General features: G+C 46.5%; 1 protein-coding gene across 1 annotated transcript in view; it reads left to right on the top strand.

The window, feature by feature from the left end:
• The window catches only part of LOC135217539 (crossover junction endonuclease EME1-like), a 161,507-nt gene that overhangs the window by 27,617 nt on the left and 107,380 nt on the right, over window positions 1–26,510 (top strand). The window contains exon 2 of the mRNA XM_064253506.1: window positions 14,213–14,383. The gene's annotated coding sequence lies outside the window, so the exon portion shown is untranslated. The remainder of the gene's footprint in view (window positions 1–14,212; window positions 14,384–26,510) is intronic.

The raw sequence follows: 26,510 nt of genomic DNA, 5'->3' as shown, positions 1-26,510 counted from the left end.
AGCTCCTTCATTGTGTTGGCACAAAGATTTGAAATCTTTTGATTTGAATGCTCACGAGGTGAGGGCGCGGCCTCGGAAGCATTTCAACAGAGCATGGCACTCAGCAACATCCTGAGTACCATGTTTTTAGCGAAGCAACTCTGTGTTCAATTCACACTCCCTGCGAGATGTGAAGATGACATATGAGATCTGCTGCTCGCTAGGGCCATACGTGTCTGCAGACACAATCTTGGGGGCAAGTAGTACCACTCATCCTATCCTGTAGAAAATGGTTAGGAAGAGCTCTTAATTTAGATTGAGTCGCCGACAACGGTGACTTCTTAACTCTTAAGCCTTAGTTAACACCACCTTAACTTTGGCTAGGTGGTCAGGAGTGGTGAATATATTTTTATATATATATTTATTTTACTTCTTAGCCCTCATGGTATGGTCAATATGGTCTAGTCACGTCGTGGTCTCGCCCTGTTGACAGATCATACTGGAGTGCACCAGCTATATAGGTCTCTACCTCGCTGGCAACTCTAGTAGCACAAGCAGACTTACGTGGCAATAACCACGAAGCCAGCAATGCTAACAGGTGGAACCAAGATGTAAATCATCTGCATGCATTTGTTTCCCAAAATCCTTCTATTCTGTCCCTTCCCACCTCCAACGGTGGGATTCAGCTATATATATATCTGACAGGTAAGTTTCATGAACAAAATGATATTGTTATGATACAATAAAGTTTGTTCATACTTACCTGGCAGATATATATAATTAAGTACCCACCCACCTCCCCTCAGGGACAGTGGAAATAAAAATTATGAACTAGAAAAAAATGGGACTGGTTCCTGATACCCGCCTCCCAGCGGCGGGAAATGGGTACTAACCACCTGGCCGACCACTGTGTGTGCCGGAAGTTTTTTTGAATTTCTGTCGGACTTCAGAAAATACAGCTATATATATATCTGCCAGGTAAGTATGAACAAACTTTATTGTATCATAATATCATTTTCATACAATCAACTTACATGTCAGATATATACTTAGCTAAGACTCCGTCATCCCCGACAGAAACATTCAAATTCGCGCCACTCGCTACAGGTAGGTCAGGTGATTCTACCAGCCTGCCCTGGGTCGGGGCCAGGACTAGGAACCATTCCCGTTTCTATCATATTTTCTCTGATGCCGGTGGTATCAACATTGTTGTTATTACCTCCTGACTTTAGATTCTTATTTCAACCTTTTGATCATCGTTTCTCGGCTTTTTTGGTGACGTATTTGGCATTCGCTACTGTGGACTGAATTTGGACTTGCTTTTTGATTTTTTTCTCAGTATGTCTGACTCAAATGTGAGTGTGAGAATGTGTGTGATGTAGGCTGCAGGGTGAGGATACCGAAGGCTTCGGTTGATCCTCACACTGTATGTCGTAAATGTAGGGGGTTTCAATGTTCTTCTACTAATACCTGTCATGAATGTGAGGGATTAAATGCAGAAGAATGGAAGACTTTAACTTCTTATTTGAAGAAGTTAGAGAGGGATAGGGTTAGACGTTTGAAAGGTGTGAGTACAAGGCCTATTGAGCCTTTTATTGACCCTATATCTAATCTTGATGATTTTGATTCTCCTCTATGTCGACTTCACAAGCTTTACTTTCAGATCGGCCTCTGAATCGCCGATCTGAGGCTACTATTCATAAGATGAAGTCAAAATGGCGGTCTTACAACAAGTAAGGGGGATAGTGAAAGTGATGTTCAGTGAAGTGAGTGCTCCCAGTGTTGTGGAGGGGGCCGTTTGATCGTCTGCGACGCTCCCAGGCCTAGACCTCTTCCAAGCTCCCATGCCCAGAGGAGAAGGAAAGTCGAAAGCCTTAAGGAGGTCGTGGGAATCCCCAACGGTCAGACGTCCCTTCAGCAGGCTCTGTTTGGATTCAGGCTGCCTCAGGGCCGCTATAGAAAAAGCGTCCTGCGAGAGTGGTTTCTCTTCCTCTCCCTCTCCTTCACCTAAACGAGGGTGGAAGGATTCGGACCTTTCTAGGCCACTGAAACGGCATTTGAGAGAACCTGAATTGGATTCAAGCCCGGAGCGCTTCTCAGATGAAGCTCCCTCGTCTATCAAAAAGGCGAAGGTGGCGTCAACGTCTCCCTACATGGACGTAGCGGACCGCTTGCCTTCTACTTCTCCCCCGATTGAAGATGACGTGGGAGAAGCTTCAAGGAAAATTCTCCTTGCTGTACAAGAACAGCTAGCCTCATTGGTGGGAGTGTTAGCGAGAGATCCTCCTCGTAAGAAGGACGTTTCGCTTCCAATCAAAAGTCTCGTCCTCTCTCCTCCTGCAAAACGCGAGGCGTCTTGCAGACGTGAAGCTTCGTCTTCCAAACATGCTGAAAGATTTGGTTTCGGTTTCTAGATCGAGATCGAGAGAACCTTATGTCAGAGACGTGACGCCAGATAGACGTGAGGCGTCTTACAGGCGCGAGGCGTCATACAGAGCGTCATATAAGCGCGAGGCGCCAGCCAAGGTTTTGGCGCCAGTCAGGACGCCAGTTGAGAGCGAGACGTCTTCCAGGCGCGAGGCGTCATCCAGACGTCAGCATCAGCCAGCGCGAGCGTCAGCCAGGACGCTCGGTCGGACGGGAAGCGTCATCCAAGCGTGAGGCGTCATCCTTTTATGGGGAGAAGCCTAGGCTTTTGGCGCCAACCAAGAAGGAAGCTTCTCTTAAAGCTCAGACTTTGAAAAGGAAGGATTATCATTCCCTTAGTCCCTCTCCTATCAGGAGTTTGTCTCCCCCAGAGGAAAGACGTCCTGATTTGTCTACCGAGACTCCTCTAGACCCCGAGTTGGAGGAAAACTCGGAAGACGAGTATCATGGAAGAGAAGGACTATCTAACTACAAAGTATTGACAGCCCTGCTTCTGGAAGAATATGGAGACGATTTAACCCCTGCCGCTCCTCCTTCTCCGCGCTCTCTGTTCTCGAGCGCAAAGGCGAAGAAGTCTTCGTCTTTTCTAAGAATGAAGCCCGCCATTTCTATGAAGAGGGCTCTTCAGTCTTTAAATTCTTGGATGGATTCGAAAGAAGAGTTGGTCAGAAACGGTCTTCTGCATGCCCCCAGCGAGACTCGCTGGTAAACGGGGCATTTGGTATCAGACGGGAGAGAATATGGGCATTTCTCTTCCGTCTTCAGCAGAAGCGGACTTTACAACCTTAGTCGATGTGTCACGAGGCAAGGTTTGAACTCTGCCCGTGTGACTTGGGGCATTTCAGAGCTGGATCATCTCCTCAAGGGACTCTTCCATGTATTAGAAGTTTTCAACTTCTTAGATTGGTCCCTTGGGGTGATGTCCAAGAAGGCCCATGATTCAGAAGGACTCGACCCAGAAGTTCTCCTGTGTATTCTGTCATGTATTGACAAAGCGGTACAGGATGGCTCGTTTGAGATCTCTTTATTTGGAGCGGGTCTTTTTAAGAAGAGGACAGTCTTTAGTGCCTTTTTGACTAAAGCAGTCTCCCACTCTCAAAGGGCAGCACTACTGTACTCTCCATTATCGGACTTTTTGTTTCCTTCTCAGTTAGTGAAGGACAATTCTCGTTCATTAACTGAGAAGGCGACTCAAGGACCTCTTACCCAGTCAGCAAGGAAGAAGAAACCTGCTACTGCGGCGGAAAAGAAAGGACCGAGTACATCGGTTCAGCCTTTCGAGGTGGCCCTACCTCCAGAGCTCCCTCAAGAAGGAAGGCTCCTGAGAAGAGAGGTAGGTCTGCCTTTCGTCCCTTTAAGAAGGGAAAGTGATGCTTCTCTCCTCCAAGCACCAGTAGGTGCCAGGCTCCTGGGATTTGTGGAGTCCTGGGCACGTATCAACACAGACGCTTCATCAATGTCTGTAATAAGAAAGGATATCTTATCCCTTTTCCTGGACAGTCCTCCCCTGGACTTCAACTCCGTGGGAACTGTCAGCCAAGTACAAGGATCCTGTGCTGAGGGATACTCTTCGATTGATGGTGGATCAGATGTGGGACAAGAGAGCGATAGAACTAGTACTGTATCAAAACTCCCCGAGGTTTTACAATCGCCTTTTTCTGGTTGCGAAGGGCCTCGGGAGGCTGGAGACCGGTACTAGACGTCAGCTCTCTGAACAAATTTGTTAAGAAGGAGAAGTTCTCGATGGAGACTTCTGCCTCAGTCCTTGCGGCTATGCGACAAGGAGATTGGATGGTGTCTCTGGATCTCCAGGACGCCTATTTTCACGTCCCGATCCACCCTTCATCGAAGAAGTACCTCCGTTTCATGACGGGGGAATGATCTTTCAGTTCAGAGCCTTGTGTTTCGGCCTTTCCACAGCTCCTCAGGTCTTCACAAGCCTGATGAAGAATGTGGCGTTTTAGGTTTCTTCACCTCAAGGTGTAAATATCTCTCTGTATCTGGACGACTGGCTCATCAGGGCCAGATCAGAGAGACAGTGCTTGGAGGACCTTACGTTGACACTAAACCTGATCAGATTGTTGGGATACTCGTAAACTTCGAGAAGTCACAGCTGACCCCCAGACAGAACTTAGTCTATCTGGGGATTCAGATGGATTCTCGGGGTTTTCGAGTATTTCCTTCGCAAGAGAGAATCGCAAAAGGTTGGCAGAAAGTCTCTCTCTTCTTAGGGAAGGAACAGACTTCGGCGCGAAGGAATGGCTGAGCCTTCTAGGGACCCTTTCCTCGCTCAAACAGTTCTTCCCACTAGGAAGACTTCATTTACGTCCACTTCAATTCTTCCTCAAGAGGTCTTGGAGTTGGAAGACCGGACATCTTTCAGACGCCTTTCACATTCCAGTGGAGATGAGACCTCACTTGGAATGGTGGTTGCCCCCTCTGAAGGAGAACAAAGGAATCTCCTTGAAAATCCAGAACCCAAACCTAGTGTTGTACTCCGACGCGTCGGAGAAAGGTTGGGGAGCAACATTAGGCTCGAGGGAAGTGTCAGGCACCTGGGAAGCAGCACGGTGTCTTGGCACATAAACTGCAAAGAGTTCTTCGCCGTACACCTGGCTCTGAAGAGTCTAGAACCTCTTGTTTCAAACAAAGTAGTTCAAGTAAATGTGGACAACACACGCACTTGCCTACATTCGGAAACAAGGAGGGACTCACTCCTTGTTCCTCTACGAACTTGCAAGAGATCTTCTGCTTTGGACGTCTCAGAGGAACATCTCCCTGCTTACAAGGTTCATTCAGGGAGAAAGGAATGTGAGGACGGACAGGCTCAGCAGGAGGAACCAGGTCCTTCACACAGAGTGGACCCTACACAAAGATGTGTGTCAAGATCTCTGGTCTCTTTGGGGGACTCCTCATGTGGATCTCTTCGCCACGTTCCTCTCCAAAAGGCTGGCAGTCTTTTGCTCGGTTCGTGGAAGACCCCAGAGCTCTGATAGTCGACGCCTTCCTACTAGACTGGTCTTATGTAAACGTCTACGCTTTTCCTCCGTTCAAAATCCTGGGACTAGTGCTGAAAAAAATTTGTGGCTTCAAAGGGGACGAGGATGACATTGATAGCCCCCTTTTGGCCGGCACAGACTGGTTCACGGAGGTGGTGGAGTGGATGGTAGATTTTCCCAGATCCCTCCCAAGAAGGATGGATCTTCTCAAACAGCCACACTTCCAGAGGTATCATCAAAACCTCCCCGCTCTCGCTCTGACTGACTTTCGACTATCGAAAGACTCGTCAGAGCGAGAGGGTTTTCTCGCAAAGTTGCAAGCGCGATCGCGAGAGCCCGCAGAACCTCCACTAGACAAGTATATCAGTCCAAGTGGGAGGTTTTTAGAAGGTGGTGCAGAACTAAGAAGTTGTCCTCCTCCACTACCTCTGTAGCGGAAATTGCGGATTTCCTTCTATTCCTGAGAGAAGAATCTCATCTAGCTGTATCCACAATAAAGGGATACGAAGTTCTGCTTTCGGCAGTCTTCAGGAATAGAGGATTAGATCTGGCAGATAACAAGGATCTCCACGACTCATAAGATCCTTTGAGACTACGAAGTCTAAGGAACCGGTCCCTCCTAACTGGAACCTAGACGTGGTACTCAAGTTCCTGTCATCCGAAAGGTTCGAACCTCCTCATCTGGCGTCGTTTCGAGACATCACTAGGAAATGCCTATTCCTATTATCTTTAGCTACGGCAAAGAGAATTAGTGAATTACATGCTCTGGAGGATAAAGTAGGATTCAAGGGAGACTCAGCTATTTGCTCGTTTAAAACCCTGTTTTTAGCTAAAAACGAGAATCCCACGAATCCCTGGCCTAAGTCCTTCGAGGTTAAAGGCTTATCGAGTCTCGTAGGCAGAGAAGCAGAGAGGTCTCTATGTCCTGTAAGAGCTCTAAAATTCTACCTTCAGAGAAAACACCAGATGGGAGGCTCTAGACAAGGTCTTTGGTGCGCGGTAAAAGACCCCACAAGACTGATGTCCAAGAATGCTCTTGCATTCTTTGTGAGAAACGTCATTACAGACGCGCATAAGATCTGTCCTGACGAAGAGTTCTCGACTGTTGAGAGTGAAAGCTCATGAAGTGAGAGCAGTAGCGGCGTCTCTCTCGTTTCAAAAGAATATGTCACTTAAAAACATCATAGATACAACATTTTGGAGATGCAACTCAGTATTTGCATCTCATTACTTGAGAGCGTTGTGTGACATATGAGAAATGGTTTTTCTCTGGGTCCTTTCGTGTCGGCGAATACGATCCTGGGTATGGGAGCCAACACCAATCCTTAAGTATATACTTACATTCTTTGTAGATATGTTCTAGAGTCTCTTCTAACAAAAAGGACTTGGTGCCGCACAGGCGGCCAGTCACTGTTGTTCAGTAAGAAACTCTTGTGATATCTTATTAGATGAGTGTAAATTTTTTTTTTGAAATTTATGTATGTGTGCGTATTGTGTTTTTTTTTGAGTTTTGGTTGTTGTGAAGAGTTCGGGGGATAACTCGGAACAATCTTTATTTCTAACATGTGGTTAGGATCATGGTGGTTGGGATTGGTTGTATGCTCCTTCATAAGGTGTATTGTCATATAAGTGGATCAGCACCCATTGACAAAGTCCTTTCGGGCTCTGCCGAGTAAGCGGATAAGACCCCATCGGTAGACCCAGAAGAACTCTTGGCCATAGATCATATATCTCGCTAAAGTTTCTTGAGGTGATGCAGACTACTGGGCAAACACCCACGAAGTCTTCCACCTATCAGGTAGGAACCAAGGTTTTATTTATACCTACAACATATGTTGTTTACCTGTCTATTCCATAAGTAGCTGTCCTCTTACCTCCACCAAAGGGTGCCAATCAGCTAAGTATATATCTGACAGGTAAGTTGATTGTATGAAAATGATATTGTTGTTATGATACAATAAAGTTTCATACATACTTACCTGGCAGTATATACGATTATGGCCCACCCAGCCTCCCCGCAGGAGACAGGTGGAAGAGAGAAAATATGATAGAAAACGGGAATGGTTCCTAGTCCTGCCGCCCAGGGCAGGCCGGTAGATCACCTGACCTACCTGTAGCGAGTGGCGCGAAATTTGAATTTCTGTCGGGGACGACGGAGTCTTAGCTAAGTATATATCTGCCAGGTAGTATGTATGAAACTTTATTGTATCATAACAATATCATTTTTTATACATTCAACTTCCCTGTCAGATATATACTTAGCTATAGACTCCGTCGTCCCCGACAGAAATTCAAATTTCGCGGCACACACTACAGGTAGGTCAGGTGATCTACCGCCCTGCCCTGGGTGGCAGGACTAGGAACCATTCCCGTTTTCTAATCAGATTTTCTCTGTCGCCGGTACTGTCAACATTGTTGTTGGTACCTCCTGACTGGAATTCTTTTTTTCATCGCAATTGATCTTCTTGGCCGACTTTTTGGTGACGTACTTGGATCGTTGTATTGGCATACGCCATTGTGGACTTTTTTCTGGATTTGCTTTTGGATTTTTTCTTAGGATGTCTGACTCGAGTGTTGTTGTGAGAGTGTGTGAATGAGGGCTGCAGGGTAAGGATGCTGAAGGCTTCGGTAGATCCTCACACTGTATGCAGGCGTTGTAGAGTTTATGAATGTTCTTTGGCTAACACCTGTAAAGAGTGCGAGAGTTTAAGTGCTGAAGAATGGAAGACTCTAACTTCTTACTTGAAGAAGCTAGAAAGAGATAGAGTGAGGAAGGCTTCCTCTAAAAGCCTAAGTAGATCTAGGTCTAACGAGCTAGTTTCTAGTTTTGTAGCTTCTTCTCCTCGTGAAATAATTAATCCTTCTCCCTCTGTATCAGCCCCTTCACATATTGCAAATCCTACAGATTCAGCATCGGAGATTGCAGGTCTGAAGGCTACCCTTCAAAGAATGCAGGTCAAAATGGCGGCATTAGAAGGTAAGCAGGATGGTTATGACATATCAGTGGACAGTGATGTGTGTCCCCAGTGTAGTGGAGGGGGCGTCTGATCGGCTCTGCAACGCTTCCAGGCCTAGACCTCTTCCAAGCTCCCTGGCCCGAGAGGAAGAAGGAATGTCGAAAGCCGTACGGAGGTTGTGGAGGTTCCCCACCGGTCAGGCGTCCCTTCGGCAGGCTCTGTATCGCCTCAGACTGCCAGGGATCGCTATAAAAAAAGCATCCTACATGAGTGCTTCTCATCTTCAGAATCATCCTCACCTAGGCGCAGGTGGAAAGACACGAATCTTTCTCGCCCCTTGAAGAGGAGCTGGAAAGCGCCTCTGCTTCTTAATTCAAGTCCCGAGCGCTTCACAGAAGAAGCTCCCTCGGTAATCAAGAGAGCTAAGAGAGCCGTTTTGACTCCCGTTGCTGTAAGGGAGCCCCAGGCGCCTTCCAGATCGCTCTCTCCTCCTCCTGACAAAGACAGAGATGCGGCTACCAGAAGATCCTGCTAAATTTGCAAGAACAGATCTCCTCCTTGGTTGGAGTAGTCTCTCAAGGAACCTCCTCGTAGGAAGGATAACACTCTTCCTATCAAAGAGGTCAGCTGGGCGAGAGGCTCTTTCTAGGCGCGAGTCTCCTTCCAGGCGCAAGGGAGCCTTCCAGGAGCGAGGCGCTAACCAGGCGTGAGGAGCCTACCAGGCACGAGGCACCAGCCAGGTGCCAGGCGTCAACCAGGCGCGAGGCGCCTGCCAGGATTTCTTCGCCTAACAGGCGATTGCCCGTTATTGAACATTCTATGGAACCTGAAACAACTCATGCATTAGGACCATAGAGCTGCGATGTCGCTCAGCCCTTCCCCGAATAGAAGCCCTTCTCCTTCAGACCGAGTGAGGTCTACAGAGGATTTTATCTGACAAACGGGATCGGTCTCCTTTAAATCGACTCGAGCTGGAAGCGTATCAGAAGACGAGGCTCCAGCGAGTGAAGGGCTGTCTAATTACAAAACTTTAACCGCCCTATTACTCCAGGAATACGGAGATTCGCTGAGCCCTGCCGCCCCTCCTTCCCCTCGCTCGCTCTTTTCGAGTACCAAGGCCTCGAAGTCTTCTTCATTCTTGAAAATGAGACCAGCTATTTCGATGAAGAAGGCTCTCCAGTCTCTGGGTTCTTGGTGATGAATTCTAAGAAGCAACTGGGGAAGACTGTCTTCTGCATGCCTCCCGCCAGACTGACAGGGAGGAGAGGCATTTGGTACGAGACAGGAGAGAACATGGGCCTGTCTCTCCCTGCTTCAGCGGAGTCAGACTTCTCGAGTCTTGTCGACTCTTCCAGGAGACACGCATTATCTTCGGCTCGAGTGACGTGGGCATGTCTGAGTTGGACCACCTCCTCAAGGGACTTTTCCACATGCTGGAAGTGATTAATTTCCTGGACTGGTCCCTTGGGGTTTTGGCAAAGAAGACTCATGACTCAGAAGGTCTCATCCCAGAAGTGCTTCTTGGCATTCTGCATGCATCGACAAAGCGGTACAAGATGGCTCAGGAGAAGTCACTTCCCTCTTTGGAGCGGGTATACTAAAAAAGAGAGCGGTTTTTGGCTCCTTTTTGACTAAGGCTCTTTCTCCTACCCAGAGAACTGCTTTGCTGTTCGCTCCTTTATCGGACCATCTGTTCCCTTCTCAGTTAGTGAAGAATATATCTCACTCACTGACTGAGAAGGCGACTCAAGACCTTCTTGTACAGTCAGCAAAGAAGAACAGACCTGTTGCCTCGGATGATAAGAAAGTTTCTCGTACGTCTCAGCCGCCCTTTCGTGGAGGTCCTACTACACGACCCCCCTTCCAAAAGGAAGAATGCAGACAAGAGAGGAAGGTCAGCCTTCCGGCCCTTTAAAAAGGGAAAATGATTTTCAGACCCTCCAAACACCGGTAGGCGCCAGGCTCCGGGAATACGCGGAAGCCTGGGCACTGAGAGGAGCCGACTCCTGGTCGCTGTCGGTTCTCAGGAAGGGATATATCCATCCCCTTCTTCAAGACAGACCTCCCCTGACTTCAACTCCTCGGGAACTGTCTGCAAGATACAAAGACCCTGTTCTGGAGATACTCTTCTACAGATGGTGGAACAGATGTGGGACAATGGGGCCATCGAACTGGTGCGGATCCCACTCCCGGGATTTTACAATCGCCTTTTTCTAGTCCGAAGGCTTCGGGGGGGTGGAGACCAGTCCTAGATGTAAGTGCGCTGAACCGATTTGTGGAAAAGGAAAAGTTCCATATGGAAACGTCTGCATCGGTTCTGTCAGCCCTACGTCCAGGAGATTGTATGGTATCCCTCGACTTGCAAGATGCCTATTTCCACGTCCCCATTCATCCTTTGTCGAAGAAGTACCTTCGATTTATGATAAAGGGAAAGATCTATCAGTTCAGGGCTTTGTGTTTTGGCCTGTCTACAGCTCCTCAGGTTTTCACAAAACCTGATGAAAAAATGTAGCAAAATGGCTTCATCTAAAGGGAATAAACTATCTCCCTTTACTTAGACGACTGGCTCATCAGGGCCAGGTTGGAGAGCCAGTGTTTGGAGGACCTGTCATCGACATTAGACCTGATACGGTCGCTAGGATTACTCGTAACCTCGAGAAGTCTCAGATGATCCCCACGCCAGAACCTGGTTTATCTGGGGATTCAGATGGATTCTCGGGGTTTTCGAGTTTTTCCTTCGCAGGAGAGACTCATGCGAGGCTGTATAAAAGTCTTGAACTTCTTAGGAAGGAACGCAGTTCAGCGAGGGAATGGTGAGGCCTTCTGGGGACCCTTTCCTCGCTGGAACAGTTCTTTCCTCTAGAAGACTTCATCTTCGCCCCCTGCAATTCTTCCTAAAGAAAGTCTGGAGTTGAAAGACAGGGCAACTGTCAGACTCGTTCCCGATCCCATTGGAAGTGAAGGATCACTTAAAGTGGTGGTTGCCTCCTCTTGAGAAAAACGAGGGTGTGTCCTTGCCATTCGGAACCCAAGCCAAGTGTTGTATTCCAACGCTTCGGAGACGGGATGGGGACCAACTCTAGGAACAAGAGAAGTGTCGGGCACCTGGACAAAAGAACAGGTGTCATGGCACATCAACTGAAAGGAACTCGTAGCCATACACCTTGCCCTCAAGTGATTTGAGTCAATAGTCAGGTCAACTCGGACAACACCACGCTCTGGCATACATAGAAAGCAAGGCGGGACTCATTCGTTCTCCGTCTTCGAACTGACGAGAGATCTGTGTCTGGGCATAAGAGAGAAATATTCCCTCCTAACGAGATTTGTCCAGGAGAGAGGAACGTGAGAGCGACAGTCTGAGCAGGAGGAACCAGGTCTTCCCACAGAATGGACCCTCCACTCAGAAGTGTCAAAGACTTTGGTCTCTGTGGGGGAGGCCTCAAATAGACCTGTTCGCCACGTTCCTCTCCAAAATGGATAGACATCTTCTGCTTGTCCAGTAGAGGATCCGAGAGCGTTCGCAGTCGACGCCCTTCTCCTAGATGGTCGGGAGGCCCCCTGGAGCATACGCCTTTCCCCTATTCAAGATCCTGGGGGAAGTGCTCAGAAAGTTCGGGGTGGCCTCAAAGGGGACGAGGTGACACTCATAGCCCCATTTTGCCCGCTCAAGATTGGTTCACAGAGGTACTGGAGTGGACGGTGGATCCCCCAGATCTCTTCCAAACAGAACAGATCTGCTCAGACAACCCCACTTCGAGAGATATCATCAAAACCTCCCTGCTCTTGCTCTGACTGCCTTTCAACTATCGAAAGACTCGTCAGAGCAAGGGGCTTTTCTCGCATAGCTGCTAGCGCTATCGCTAGAGCCCGCAGATCTTCAACGATGCGAGTCTATCAATCGAAGTGGGAAGTCTTTAGGATATGGTGCAGGTCGAAGAAGCTGTCCTCCTCCAATACCTTTGTGACCAACATTGTCAATTTCCTTCTTTTCCTGAGGGAGGAATCGCACCTTTCTGTTTCCACCATCAAGGGATACAGAAGTATGCTGTCAGCCGTATTCAGGAATAGAGCCTGGAATTAGCTGAAAATAAGGACTTCACGATCTGATTCGGTCATTCGAGACTTCAAAGTCTAGAACTCCGAGAACTCCGAGCTGGAATCTGGACGTGGTCCTGAGATTCTGACTTCGGAAAAAAGTTCGAACCTCCACACCATGCCTCCTTTCGAGACATTACAAGGAAGTGTTTTATTCCTGTTGTCCCTCGCTACGGCCAAGAGAACGAGTGAGTTACATGCTCTAGAGTCTCGTGTGGGCTTTAAAGATGATCTGCTATCTGTTCATTCCAGACATTGTTTTTCTGGCGAAAAACGAGAATCCTTCAAAGCCATGGCCCAGGAGCTTTGAAGTGAAAGGCTTGTCTAACCTAGTAGGTAGAGAGACAGAAAGGTCTCTTTGCCCGGTCAGAGCTCTTAAATTTTACCTAGAAAAAGAAACCGATGGGAGGTTGTCACCAGGGTCTCTGGTGTTCTGTAAAAGACCCGAAAAGACCCATCTCAAAAAATGCCTTAGCCTTCTTTGTTAGAAGTGTGACATTACGGAGGCGCACAATAATTGCCCAGATGACTCCTTCAAACTTCTTAGAGTTAAAGCTCATAAAGTTAGAGCAGTTGCTACGTCACTAGCCTTTCAAACAGGAATCGTGTCACTGAATGGATATCCTCGAAGCGACATATTGGAGATGCAATTCAGTTTTTTGCATCTCATTACCTGAAGGATGTAAGGTAAACTTATGAGAAATGCTTCTCTCTCGGTCCGTTTGTGTCAGCGGATACGGTGCTGGGTCTTGGAGCAAATACTGATCCTTAATTTATTTATGTGTACGTAACCCTCTTGTTAAATATGTTCTCGGTTTTCTACTGTCAAGGGTGCTAGATGTCGCACAGGCGGCCGTCACCTTTGATCATGAGGAACTCGGTTGTATCTGAATAATAGAGGGGTACAAAAAAATTTTTTTTGTACTATAATTTTTGCGTGATTCTGTGTGATTCGAGTTATTGGTTGTTTGTGAGGAGTTTGGGGGATAACTCCTTTCAATCTTAGAACTAACACGGGTGTTAGGATCAGGTGATCGGGATCGGTGTTGTGCTCCTTGGATAAGGTGTGTTGTCATGTTAGTGGATTAGCACCCATTGACAAATGCCATTTAGGCTCTGCCGAGTAAGTGGATAAGACCCCATTGACAGACCCACAAGAACTCTTAGCCATAGATCAATATCTCGCTGAGGCTCTTGAGGCGAAGCAGACTCCTGGGCAGTAGCCACGAAGTCTTCCTGCCTAATCAGGTAGGGAACCAAGGTTTTTTACTTATTACCTACAACATATGTTGTTTACCTGTCTATTTCAGTAGTTAGCTGTCTCTTACCCACCACCAAGGGTGCCAGTCAGCTAAGTATAATATCTGACAGGGAAGTGAATGTATAAAAATGATATTGTTATGATACAATAAAGTTTTATACATACTTACCTGGCAGATATATACGATAAATGGCCCACCCAGCCTCCCCGTAGGAGACAGGTGGAAGAGAGAAAATCTGATAGAAAACGGGAATGGTTCTTAGTCCTGCCACCCAATCGCAGGCGGTAGATCACCTGACCTACCTGTAGTGTGTGCCACGAAATTTGAATTTCTGACGGGGACGACGGAGTCTATAGCTAAGTATATACTGCCAGGTAAGTATGTATAAAACTTTATTGTATCATAACAATATCATTTTACTTTCAAAGATTGTGATTTTTATGTGTTGTGTAGGTAAAATAATTTTATGGTTGATTTTCGTATCTGTGCCTAGGGCAAGGGCACTTGTTTTTATTTTGTAGTGCATTGGCAGACTTGGAGTACTCCTCGGCTGCAAAGCTCCCGCTGCAGTAGAGGTGATCCTTGTCTTTACCACCGAGCCACTACAAGTTTGAGATGAACACTGACCAGAGGCAGTATCTTCTTGCTGTAGCTCTCTCACCAAGTAAGTTTACAACAAGCATTTCACCAGTGCTAGCTACCCTTTGTCTCAAATTCATCTCCATTTGTGAATGTTTTTGAGTAGTATATGTCCATGTATCCCACCTCCTTTCAATGAAATTTTTATAATAAAGTTTTCTTATACAGGCTGTCCCCAGTTGACAGCGGGACTCGGTTATGGTGATCCGGTTTTATGGTGCTTGTTTAGCACATAAAATCGGTGACTTAAGGCGCCATATAAGGTGCCGATAATAGAGTTATGTCACCTTAACATACCTAATAGATCGCCATTAACTGAACTTGGTGCCAAGCACCACAAATCACTGAGTTTTCTGTTCATGGCAGTTTTTGTTTTATGCATGACACTTACCTGGCAGGTATATATAGCTTATCCTCTTGTCGCACTGGCAGACTTTCAAAACTCGCGGCAACCGCTAGTACACTGGTAGTTCAGGTGATCGCCACCCCGTTCCCGTGGCGCTGGTGCTCGGAACCATTCCCGTTTTCCATCAGATTTTCTCTGCCAGCCGAACCGGCAACATCGTTGTTGGTTCTCTGATAGAATTTCCTTGCTCGTTGACTGACGTTTTGGATATTGGTATCGTATTCGGAAAGTTAGTGGATTGTTTCAACATCTGGAATTCAGGATATTTCTTCTCAGGAGGAAGACTTAGTGGATTTTCGGAGAGGACAAGAATGTGGAAGCTCCTTCCTCGGATTACAAGAAGCTAACTGAGTGCCTTCTTTCGTTGTTTGAAGGAGATTTTCAACCTTCTGCTCCTTTATCTCCGCTGTCTCAATTCTCCAAGACGAAAGCACCAAGAAATCTACTTTCTTGAAAATGAACGCTTTCGATCACAGCTAAGAAAGCCCTTCAACGCATAAATGAATGGTTGAAGGAGAAGCGAGAAGGGGGAAAACTTCATTCGCTTTTCCACCGGCCAAGTTAGCTTCGAAGTCTGGTGTGTGGTATGCTACGGGGGAAAGTCTTGGCCTGGAGTTCCTGCCTCCTCCCAGGGGGACTTTTCTAATATCGTGGATAGTTCCCGTAGCATGCCCTACACGCAGCCAAGTGTGGTGGACTTCATCAGAGTTCGATCATTTGCTGAAGGGCATTTATTGGACTTTTGAAGTCTTTAATTTCCTCGATTGGCCGTTGGGGGCTTGGGCACGTACTCTAGAGATTGAAGAACCTTCTGATTTGGATTTACCAAGAAGCATTATGTCCTGTATGGACAAAGCCTTGAGGGATGGGGCTAATGAGCTTTCTTCACTCTTTACGGCAGATGTGCTGAAGAAAAGATCGCTTTTTGTGCTCTTTCGCTGCTAAAGGAGTTTCGAATGCGCAAAAGTCGGAGTTGATGTTCTCCCCACTTTCAGACAGCTTTCCCACCGGACATCATTAAGGATATCGCGCTTTCCCTTACACAGAAGCTACAACAGACCTGCTGACGTCTTCAGTAAGGAAGTATTTGCCTACAAAGGTAGTAAAGAAGACACCGAAGGAAACAAGGACAGCACAGCAGGCCCTTTCAGGGTAGGACTTTTTCCCGACCAGCCTTTAGAGGGAAAAGAGTTCCTTCCAAAAGAGGTTCGAAAAACCTCAACCAAACAATGAGTTCGAAGTCCTCCAGACGTGTGTTGGGGCCAGACTTTAGTCTTCTGGGAAGTCTGGCAAAGCAGAGGAGCGGATCCTTGGTCTGTAAGTGTAGCGAAGGAAGGCAACAAGATCCCCTTCTTAAGAAACCACCTCTCGCTACAACTCCGAGAGCCCTAGGGGCTCATTACATCGATTTAGAGAAGAGAGAGGCTCTTTGGCATCAGGTTGTCAGCATTGTTAGAGAAGGGAGCCATAGAACCTGTTCTGGATCACGAATCCCCAGGTTTTTACAACCGTCTTTTTTCTGGTACCGAAGTCTTCAGGAGGTTGGAGGCCAGTACTGGACGTAAGTCAGCTAACTTGTTCGTAGAAAAGACCAAGTTTACGATGGAGACGAACGATTCAGTACTGGCAGCGGTACGTCCAGGGGACTGGATGGTGGCGCTGGACCTTCAGGATGCGTATTTCCATATTCCGATTCATCCAAGGTCCAGAAAAAATATTTGAGATTTCGTGATTCAGGACAAGATATATCAATTCAGAGCCATTTGTTTTGGGCTTTGCACGGCCCCTCAAGTCTTTACAAGGATGATGGCGAACGTGGCGAAGTGGCTTCATCTGTTAGGAGTCAGAGTCTCCCTCTACTTGGACGATTGGCTCATAAGAGCACAATCAAAGCAGCAATGTCTGGAGGACACGGACCTCACATTAGAATTAACAAAGCGTTGTTGGGTCTGATGGTTGAAACCTGAAAAAAGTCACATGCTGATACCCACACAGGAGCTAGTTTATTTGGGGATTCTGATATCCTCAGTGACTTTTCGGGCTTTTCCGTCCCCCGAAAGGCAGACCATGTGCCTTCGGAAAGTGCAAGAATTCCTATCGAAAGACCCAATGATCGGCGAGAGAGTGGATGAGCCTGCTGGGGACATTCTCTTCGTTAGAACGGTTCATTTCCTAGGGAGACTTCACATGAGGCCCTTAACAGTTCTTTCTGAACGAAGTCTGGCCAAGAAGATCGCAACCAGATTCCTTCTGTTTCCAATTCCTTTAAAGATAAAGGAGGAATTAAAGTGGTGGCTAGCCCCGGGAAGGTTAGCAGAGGGTACGTCACTCCAGCAGAGGAACCCAGACCTGATATTATTTTCCGACGCGTCAGACGCAGGGCTGGGGAGCGACGCTGGGCCCTCGAGAGGAGTCAGGCCTTTGGAACGAAGAAGAGAAAGCTTGGCACATAAACAGGAAGGAACTGATGGCATTTTTCTTGGCTCTGAAAGCGTTCAGACCGTGGATCAGCGGCAAAGTGGTGCAGATCAACGCGGACAATACCACAGCTCTGGCATACATACGCAAACAAGGAGGGATCCCACTCGTTTACTCTTTGCAACTTGGCGAAGGAGATTCTTCTGTGGTCAGAGAGAAAGAACGTCACCCTGCTCACCAGGTTCATTCAAGGGGAGAAGAATGTCAGAGCGGACCTGCTGAGCAGTGGGAGGGACAAGTGCTTTGCGACGGACCGTGGATCTTGCATCAACAAGTATGCCAGAGGCTGTGGAATCTTTGGGGCAGCCCAGTGGTGGATCTTTTCGCTACCGCAGCGACGAAGAGTTACCGAATTACTGTTCTCCAGTCACGGACCCTCTTGCAGTCGCAGTAGATGCCTTCCTACTAGATTGGACGGGGCTAGACGCGTACGCATTTCCCCGTTCAAGATTTTAGGAAGGGTAATGAAGAAATTCAGAGAAAGTCAAGGAACAAGGCTGACTCTAATAGCTCCATACTGGCCGGCCCAAACGTGGTTCACAGAGGGTACTGGAATGGACAGTGGATTCTCCGAGAAGACTACCCACGAGGAGTAGATCTTCTCAAACAACCCCACTTCGACAGGTTCCACAAGAACACCCTCGCTCTGGGTCTGACTGCGTTCAGACTATCGAAAGACTTGTCAGAGCGAGGGGTTTTTATAGAGAAGCAGCGAAGGCAGTTGCGAGAGCACGAAGAGCTTCAACTATCAAAGTGTACCAGTCGAAGTGGGAGAACGTTCCGTAAATGGTGCAAGAATCGAAGATTTCTTCATCCAGTACCTCTGTGACCCAAATGCAGTTTGTTCATGAAAACTACCTGTCAGATATATATATAGCTGTATTTTCTGAAGTCCGACAGAATTTTAAAAAACTTCCGACACACGCAGTGGTCGGCCAGGTTGGTTAGTACCCATTCCCGCCGCTGGGAGGCGGGTATCAGGAACCATTCCCATTTTCTATTCATAATTTTTCTGTCGCCAGTGCTGGAAACACCTGTTCCAGTACCTCCGTCTTAGATTTTGGAAACTCATTGCCGCTAAGTATCCTAATTGTCTTTTAATTTATTTACTTGGATTTGTGGCTAGACATACGCTATCTTAAATTGATTTGAATTTGATTCATTTTTGCATAAGATATCTGAATCTAGTTAGGCTAGTTTCAGAGGGTGTTGTCTGCAAAGATAGGGTGTGGCTACCGAAAGCTTCGGTAGATCCGCACTTGGTATGCACGAGGGTATGAGTCTTGCTTCTTTGTTGAGATTTGTCATGTGAGGAGTGTGAGACTTTGTCTAATTCCGTAAGGAAGACGTATGATTCGTATGTACGCAATTAATCAGTAAACATGTCTAATTCCGTAAGGAAAACCGTATGATTCGTATGTACGCAATTAATCAGTAAACAAAAGTCAGGGTAGTGAACCTGCTAACCTTCCTGTAGACTTTTTTTTTTTTTTTGCCTAACCCTGTAGTATGGCCTACGGGTTATGAATTTGTCTGCGAGAGGTGATCGCTCTCCTTCATTGTTGTGAAGAGTGCTACTTCTGTTATTGTTTCTCATAACCCTGTAATGTTGCCTTCGGGCCCTAAACAGTGTCTGTAGAGGTTATTGCCCTTTTCTCTTATACTCTTTCGATTCGTATCTTAGAATCGAAAGTGCTTGCTTTAGAGAGCAATAGTGAAGTGGCTAAGTGCAGTGACAGTGCCCCTTGTGTAGTGGAGGGTGCGTCAGATCGGCCTTATTTCGCCTCTAGGCCGGGACCTTCGCTTGACTCCCAGGACCCGGGGAGAGAGCATGTCGAAAGCCGAAGGAGGGTTACGAGGAACCCCACCGATCTGGCGTGCCTTCGGCAGTTTCTGATGAAAATCCCCAGACTGCCTAAGTGCGTGCACGTGCACGAATCCTGAAGGATTGCTTCTCGTGTCCTCCGAGCGTCCTCCCCCGCGCAGGGGTTTGAGCTTTCGGAAGGACTCGCGCCCTCTAAATAGAAGCTTTGTAGAGGAGGACGCTTCACTCCTCTCTCTCTCATCGTTATGCGTTCCAGTGAGAAGTAAGAAGGCGAACGTCGCCTGATCACGTGTACGTCTTTCCACCGAGAAATATGAAATGGAAGTCTTAGTAGCAGGACGCGAAGCTTTTGAGAGCGGACGTCCGAGTTTTGTTACTGTGAGAATAAGAAGGCGTTCCTCGCCAGTCGCCCCACGTATTCTCGCACGATCGACCTTCTCCTGAGACTGTTTCGTGCAGTCGGATTTCTCTCGAGATGTATCTCGCTTGTTTTGACGCCTGTCAGGAGCGTGACGCTTTTCTGCACGCTTCTTTTGACGCTCGGCTTGGACGGGACGTTCGGATGGACGCCAGGCGCGCGGCGGGTGCACGCCAAGCGCGCACCAGTGGACGCCGAGCGCACTCCGCGCGCGGCCAGTGGACGCCGAGCGTGCTCGCTGCTCGCCAGTGGACGCCGAGCGTGCTCACTGCTCGCCAGTGGACGCCGAGCGCGCGCACCAGCGCACGCCAGGTGTGTCGCCTGGCTGAACGTTTCTATTGAACTCTTCAAGCTCTTGTTTACGATTTGGGCCTCAAGAATTTTTACCTCTACCTTCGGTGATACCTTATACCTCACATGCAAAGAATGTGAAGTAAGCAGTGCTTCGGAGGAAGCTTAAAGTGAACAGACAACTTCGTCTTCGAAACCCAGCAAGACCTCGGGTTTTGTGAATTCAAGAGATCTCTGTCATATTATATTGCTTTTCGCAAAGGTGGATGGAGTTTAAGGAAAGCTCTAGGGAAGATCTCGTTTTCTCTACCGCAGTCAAGACTTTGCGATAAGGCAGTTACGGTTAGGTAAAGGCTCGGATCCGTCCGCAACGTTCAGGGACTCTCGGCAAGTGTTCAGTAGGATTCTTGCAAAGGTACTCATCAAAAGGACGCTCTTCAGGAAAGCGCAAGATAGGACTTCTTTTGCCATACTGCCAATAAATTTTAAGCTTTAGCAGGCTTTAGTTGTGATACGGGAGAGGAAGCTGGTTGGAGAATTTCTTCCTCTTCCCAGGATAATTTTGCAAGCTTTTTAGCCCATCTGAAAGGGTTTTTCAGATGATAGGTTATGTTAGTTTCTAGTCGGGACTACGCTGCCGAATTGAACATCGTCGTTCTACCTGCCGTAAGCCTAGTCTCTTAAACAGGATTCTTGCCCCTTCCTCGTTTGAGACGGGAATCGGAAAAATAAAAAAATGCTCGACTTCCTGGATTACGTTTTGTTCAATTCAGTGACTTTCCCCCATTGACAATATACTATCGTTTTGTCAAGTAAGTGGGTATCCCCTCATTGACAAAATATCTCTTTGTCCCGTAAATGGGTTAGTTCTCATTGACACATCTCATTAACTTGATATTGCGTAAGCGAATAAGCTCTTATTGACAAGATTCGGAAGAGCTCTCATTCGTCATTCGCAGACTCGTACAAGAAATAGACTTGTAGACTACGTCAATGAACGCTTTATGTCCAATAACATAAGAAGCTTGAGCTGACTGCTTCGATTCTCTTAAGTTTTGTTCATGAAACTTGCCTGTCAGATATGTTAGTAGCTGTATTTCCGAATTCAGCTATTATATATATATCTGCCAGGTAAGTATGAACAGACTTTATTGTATCATAACAATATCATTTTGTTTCCTTGCGTTATTTTATTTCTGGTTGGTTCAAGTCATATACGCTTGCTGTAGTTTACCATCTTCGGATGGCAACCGAGAGTCTATTGTCTATTTTAAGGACATTTAATCGTTACTCCCTGCAGCCTTCCAGGAGTTTCCGATTTATCTTTTTACCGTTGTATGGTAGTGTTCTGACGACACAAACGCATCTATATATTTATCGTTTTCTGTTTCGCCTAAAATATACCACTTAGGAGTCTATCTGCTCAAAAATAACGGACCTATTTCTTCGTAGAATAGGGTAGCTGGCAACCCAGACAATAAAGTTTAAGAGACGACATTCGTAAGCTGCTGGCTGCTGCTGTCACGCTGTCTCTGTCCTCCAGTCCAACCGAGCCACCAGTAACAGAGCGTGCGCTGTCATGCGCGGTAGGTTACGTCTCTCTCTCTTGCTGGGATTGACTGACTAACCGTATCTCTGTGCTGGCGGTTACGTCTCTCCTGCGGGATTGACTGACTAACTGTATCTCTGTCCTACAATCACAGACTTTAGCCTAAGATTGAAGGATTTCTTACGTGAATGAATAAACGTTGCATTCGTTTTGCCTTACTATGTTCAAACAGAGTTATCTCTTAATCCTTTCGGTGCTCGTTACCGCACGGTATAGAACTACGAGTCTACCGCAACATTGCACTTTTATATGCTCTCCTGCTTAGGCAAAGCGCAGCCTTATTAGGGAAGTAAGCATATCGGGGAGGGAATGGATGAGCTTGCTGGGGACCACTTTCCTTCCTGAAGAAGTTTTGTTTCCCCGAATAGACTGCAATTAAGATCACAGTTTTTTCCGACCGGGAAACTGAAATATATTATTCAAGATCTAGGAATGATTCTGAACATCTCTCAGTGCGTCTATCACCTGAGGTGATAGAAAGAAGGTGCCGATATCTGGATAGGGTTTCAAATGTCCTGGATCTTAATCTGAAAGAAGTAAAGCGATTCGGTAGTCCCTCCAGTCCTCGAAACGAGTTTTTGGGAACCAGTGGTCCAGATCAACTCTGATATTCCACAGCTCTCTCATATCTTAGAAGTATCTTCTCACGGTCCCTGTTCGAGTTTACGAGAAAGAGCCTATTATACCCAACAGGCGTAGAATGTAACGATCCTCTAGAGGTTCGTTACGGAGATTGCAAAAGTCCGTACGAATCGTCTCGATCGACGGCAGCAACTATTGACTTCCGAGTGGAATATTTCTTTAGAAGTAAGTTGAGAGTTGTGGAGACTTTAGGGACGCCCTTTCATTCTTCTCTTCGATATGTTGAGGACGAAGAGGCTTCTTCTTCTCTGCTCCCTTATTCTCGATCCGGGAGCGGTAACATTAAACGCCATCCTATGATATTGAACGGGATGGATGTTTAGTCTCTTTTTTCCCCTTTTTCAATCGTTTAGGAAATGTAATAAGAGGATTTATGACGTCACAGGAGCGACAATGACGCTGATCGCCCCATGTTGGCCTTCAGGATCCTGGATTCACAGAGTCACATACTTCCTAGTTCACTTTCCAAGGACCTTTCCGAGAGAGTCGGTCTACTCTTAACTCGAAAGGTACCTAACCTCTCCGCTCTGAGTCTGACTACGTTTCAGGCTATCGAGATGTTGACAGGAATAAGATTACCGTCTTCCATTTCCGTCTGAAGAATGGGATAAGCTGGCAGTCACAACTATTAAAGAATACGCAAATATGTTGTTGAACGGCCTTTGGCTCAGAGATTTGCGTCTGTCAAACAACAAAGCCCTTCACGATCTTTGAGTTCTGTGGAATCTCGAATCTCGCTCACCATCTACTTTTTGTCTCACCGTTTTCTCGGAGTCAGACACTCGTGCGAGATCAGGCGACATATAGTAGCCCTGAGTTTCTTGTTGACGAAGTCGGTTGCGTTTATACACCCCCGATGATCGTGTAACATGAGACCAGGTTGGACTGTCAGGCATTCTTCCTTCGGGACTGAATCGCCTTTTTGCTCCTCGCTCCTTTCTCCTGCTGGCACCAGAAGCTCGAGTCAGGAGTTTTGATTCGCTGACGACGTTGGGTTGCGTTGATACACCCCCAAGGTTTGCTTAGATTGAATCGCCCAAGCAGTCCAGACACTCATCCTTCAGCGAAGAATAGTACCTTATGGTCTTCAGGTACAAGCCTTGCGTCCTTGATTCGTCTGACTGGTCAACTGGTCGGTCACCTGACTTTAGTACAGACGGACTGACTGTGCATGTCCAGATCGAAGCTTTCAATATGGAACTTAGACGTAGTCTGAAGTTCTTGATGTCAAAGCATTCGAACCTCTCCTACCTGTTAACTTCTTGCATGTGATCAGGAAGGCCTTCTTCTAACCACCCTAGATACGACAAAGAGGGTTAGTGAGATTTTAAGCCATAGTCACAAGTTTTGGCTTGGAGAACACAAGGCGGTGTGCTCTCTAAGCCTTCCGTTGTGGCCTAAGAATGGAAACCTGTTTTGTCCTTGGGCCAGGAGCTTGGAAGCAAGGATGGCACAAGTTAGTGGGCAGGAGCCAGAGAGAGTCCTGTGCCCTGTCGGGTCTCTCAAGTTTTATCTACATAAAACTCAAGAAAGTCGAAGTCATTCGGGCAATCTGCAGTGTTCCGAAAAAGACCAGACTTGCCCATATCGAAGAACACCCTGGCTTGAGTGTTAAGGAGTTCTTTCAAAAATGCTCCTTCATTGTGTTTGCACAAAGATTTGAAATCTTTTTAGCTGAATGCTCACGAGGTGAGGGCGCGGCCTCGGAGCATTTCAACAGAGCATGGCACTCAGCAACATCCTGAGTACCATGTTTTAGCGAAGCAACTCTGTGTTCACTTCACACTCCCTGCGAGATGTGAAGATGGCATATGAGATCTGCTGCTCGCTAGGGCCATACGTGTCTGCAGACACAATCTTGGGGGCAAGAAGTACCACTCATCCTATCCTGTAGAAAATGGTTAGGAAGAGCTCTTAATTTAGTTGTTGAGTCGCCGACAACGGCGACTTCTTAACTCTTAAGCCCTTAGTTAACACACCTTAACTTTGCTAGGTTGGTCAGGTGGTGATATATATATTTATATATATATTTATTTTACTTCTTAGCCCTCATGGTATGGTCAATATGGTCTAGTCACATTGTGGTCACGCCCCCGTTGACAGATCATCTGGAGTGCACCAGCTTTATAGGTCTCTACCTCGCTGGCAACTCTAGTAAAGCAGAAGCAGACTTGGGTGACAGTAATCACGAAGTCAGCTATGCTAACAGGGGTGGAACCAAGATGTAAAATCATCTGCATGCATTTGTTTCCCAAAATCCTTCTATTCTGTCCCTTCCCACCTCCAAAGGTGGGATTCAGCTATATATATATCTGACAGGTAAGTTTCATGAACAAAAATGATATTGTTATGATACAATAAAGTTTGTTCATACTTACCTGGCAGATATATATAATCAAGTACCCACCCACCTCCCCTCAGGGGACAGTGGAAATAAAAAATTGATGAATAGAAAATGGGAATGGTTCCTGATACCCGCCTCCCAGCGGCGGGAATGGGTACTAACCACCTGGCCGACCACTGCGTGTGTCGGAAGTTTTTAAAATTCTGTCGGACTTCATAAAATACAGAATATCTATCTGCAAGGGTAAGTTATGAACAAACTTTATTGTATCATAACAATATCATATTTCCTTCTGTATCTGAAGAAGGAAGTGGGTTTGGCAAAATCAAACCATTAAGGGTTACAAATGTATGTTATCTTCAGTGTTTAGGCACAGAGGATTAGATCTGTCCAACCCTGACGCAAATCTTAGAGATCTTCTTAGATCTTTTAATACGAAGAAGGATCGACATTGCAGAGCGCCTTCTTGGAATCTTGATGTCGTACTCAAGTTCTTAGAAACGGATAGGTTTGAACCTATGGACAGTGCTTCTTTACGAGAGCTATCGAAGAAGACTATTTTCTTGGTAGCCTTAGCTACAGCTAAAAGGATTAGTGAGCTGCAAGCTATTAACAAACAAGTAGGATGGAAGCACAACAAAGCAGTTTGTTCGTTCAGGAAGAATTCTTAGCCAAGAATGAGAATCCTTCACATCCGTGGCCAGGTCATTTGAGATTTCAGGACTGGCTGATCTAGTAGGTCAAGAACAGGAAAGGGTTCTTTGCCCAGTAAGAGCCTTACGTTACTACGTAGAAAGGACAAAAGCATTAGAGGGGCCTCAGGTTCTCTCTGGCGTTCTGTGAAAGATCCTACTAGACCCATGTCTAAAATGCTATGGCTTTTTTTCGTAAGAATAAGTAATTAAGGAAGCACATTTGCTTTGCCAGGAAGAATGCTTCGATTTGCTTAAGGTTAAAGCTCACGAAGTGAGAGCAGTAGCTACGTCCTTGGCATTCAGAAAAAATTTAGCCCCTCAAGGACATTATAGACTCTACATTTTGGAGGACAAATTCGGTCTTTGCTTCGCATTACCTCAGAGACGTGAAGACAACTTTTGATAATTGTCAAACGTTAGGCCCGTACGTATCCTCAGGTACAGTACTGGGCAAAGGAGTTTCCACCCCATAACCTACTAACATGCTAGGCTATTATTTTTAATTAGGTTTATAAGGGTTTTTTATTCATGGGTTCGTCTGAGAAGGTTACTGCTTGCTCAGTTTATGGTGTAGTATTTTGTTATAGTGATTGTGTGTGGTTCAGGTGACTAACTTTCCTACATGAATGCCCGTGGTAAATGAGGGCTAGGGTTCTCTGTCAGCAAATTGGTCATGTCCAATTGTCAGACCCTTCTTATTAGCTTTCTCAACAAACAGGCACATCCTAGTTGAGAGCTACTAAGGTTTAGCAGGCTAAGAGGCAGGACCTACGAAGTCAGCTACCTTAGCAGGTAAGGAACCTAATAGTAATTTTAAAAATTAGTTAATTTTTAAATTATGACAATGTTGCTGTCTATGACCCACCTCCAAATGTGTCAATCAGCTATATAGTATATACCTGCCAGGTAAGTATGAACAAACTTTATTGTATCATAACAATATCATTTTTTATGCATACTTACCTGGCAGGTATATATAATTAAATTCCCACCCATCCTCCCTCAGGAGACAGGGTTCAAGAAAAGAAAATCTGAGGAAAACGGGAATGGTTTCCGAGCACCAGCGCCACCGGGAACGGGGTGGCGATCACCTGAACTACCAGTGTACTAGCGGTTGCCGCGAGTTTTGAAATTCTGCCAGTGCGACAAGAGGATAAGCTATATATATACCTGCCAGGTAAGTATGCATTAAAACTTTATTGTATCATAACAGTATCATTTTATCAGCACCCCACTGAGAATGGAACCCCTGCCAAAAACCTGGGACTGCCTGTACAGTGGTCCCCCCGTATTCATGGGGATGATGCGTACCAGACGACCCCCCCCCCCCCCACAAATAGTTGGAACCCCTATAAAAATGCTGAAAACAGCCTAGTTTTGTTAGTTAAAACTCAAGAAAAAACCCACTCATAAAAATGTTCATTACTTGGGTTTTTAATAGTTT

Source organism: Macrobrachium nipponense, chromosome 7 (genome assembly GCF_015104395.2).
Source record: "Macrobrachium nipponense isolate FS-2020 chromosome 7, ASM1510439v2, whole genome shotgun sequence".
NCBI classification, from domain to species: domain Eukaryota; kingdom Metazoa; phylum Arthropoda; class Malacostraca; order Decapoda; family Palaemonidae; genus Macrobrachium; species Macrobrachium nipponense.
This window is presented reverse-complemented; position numbering and strand designations above follow the sequence as displayed.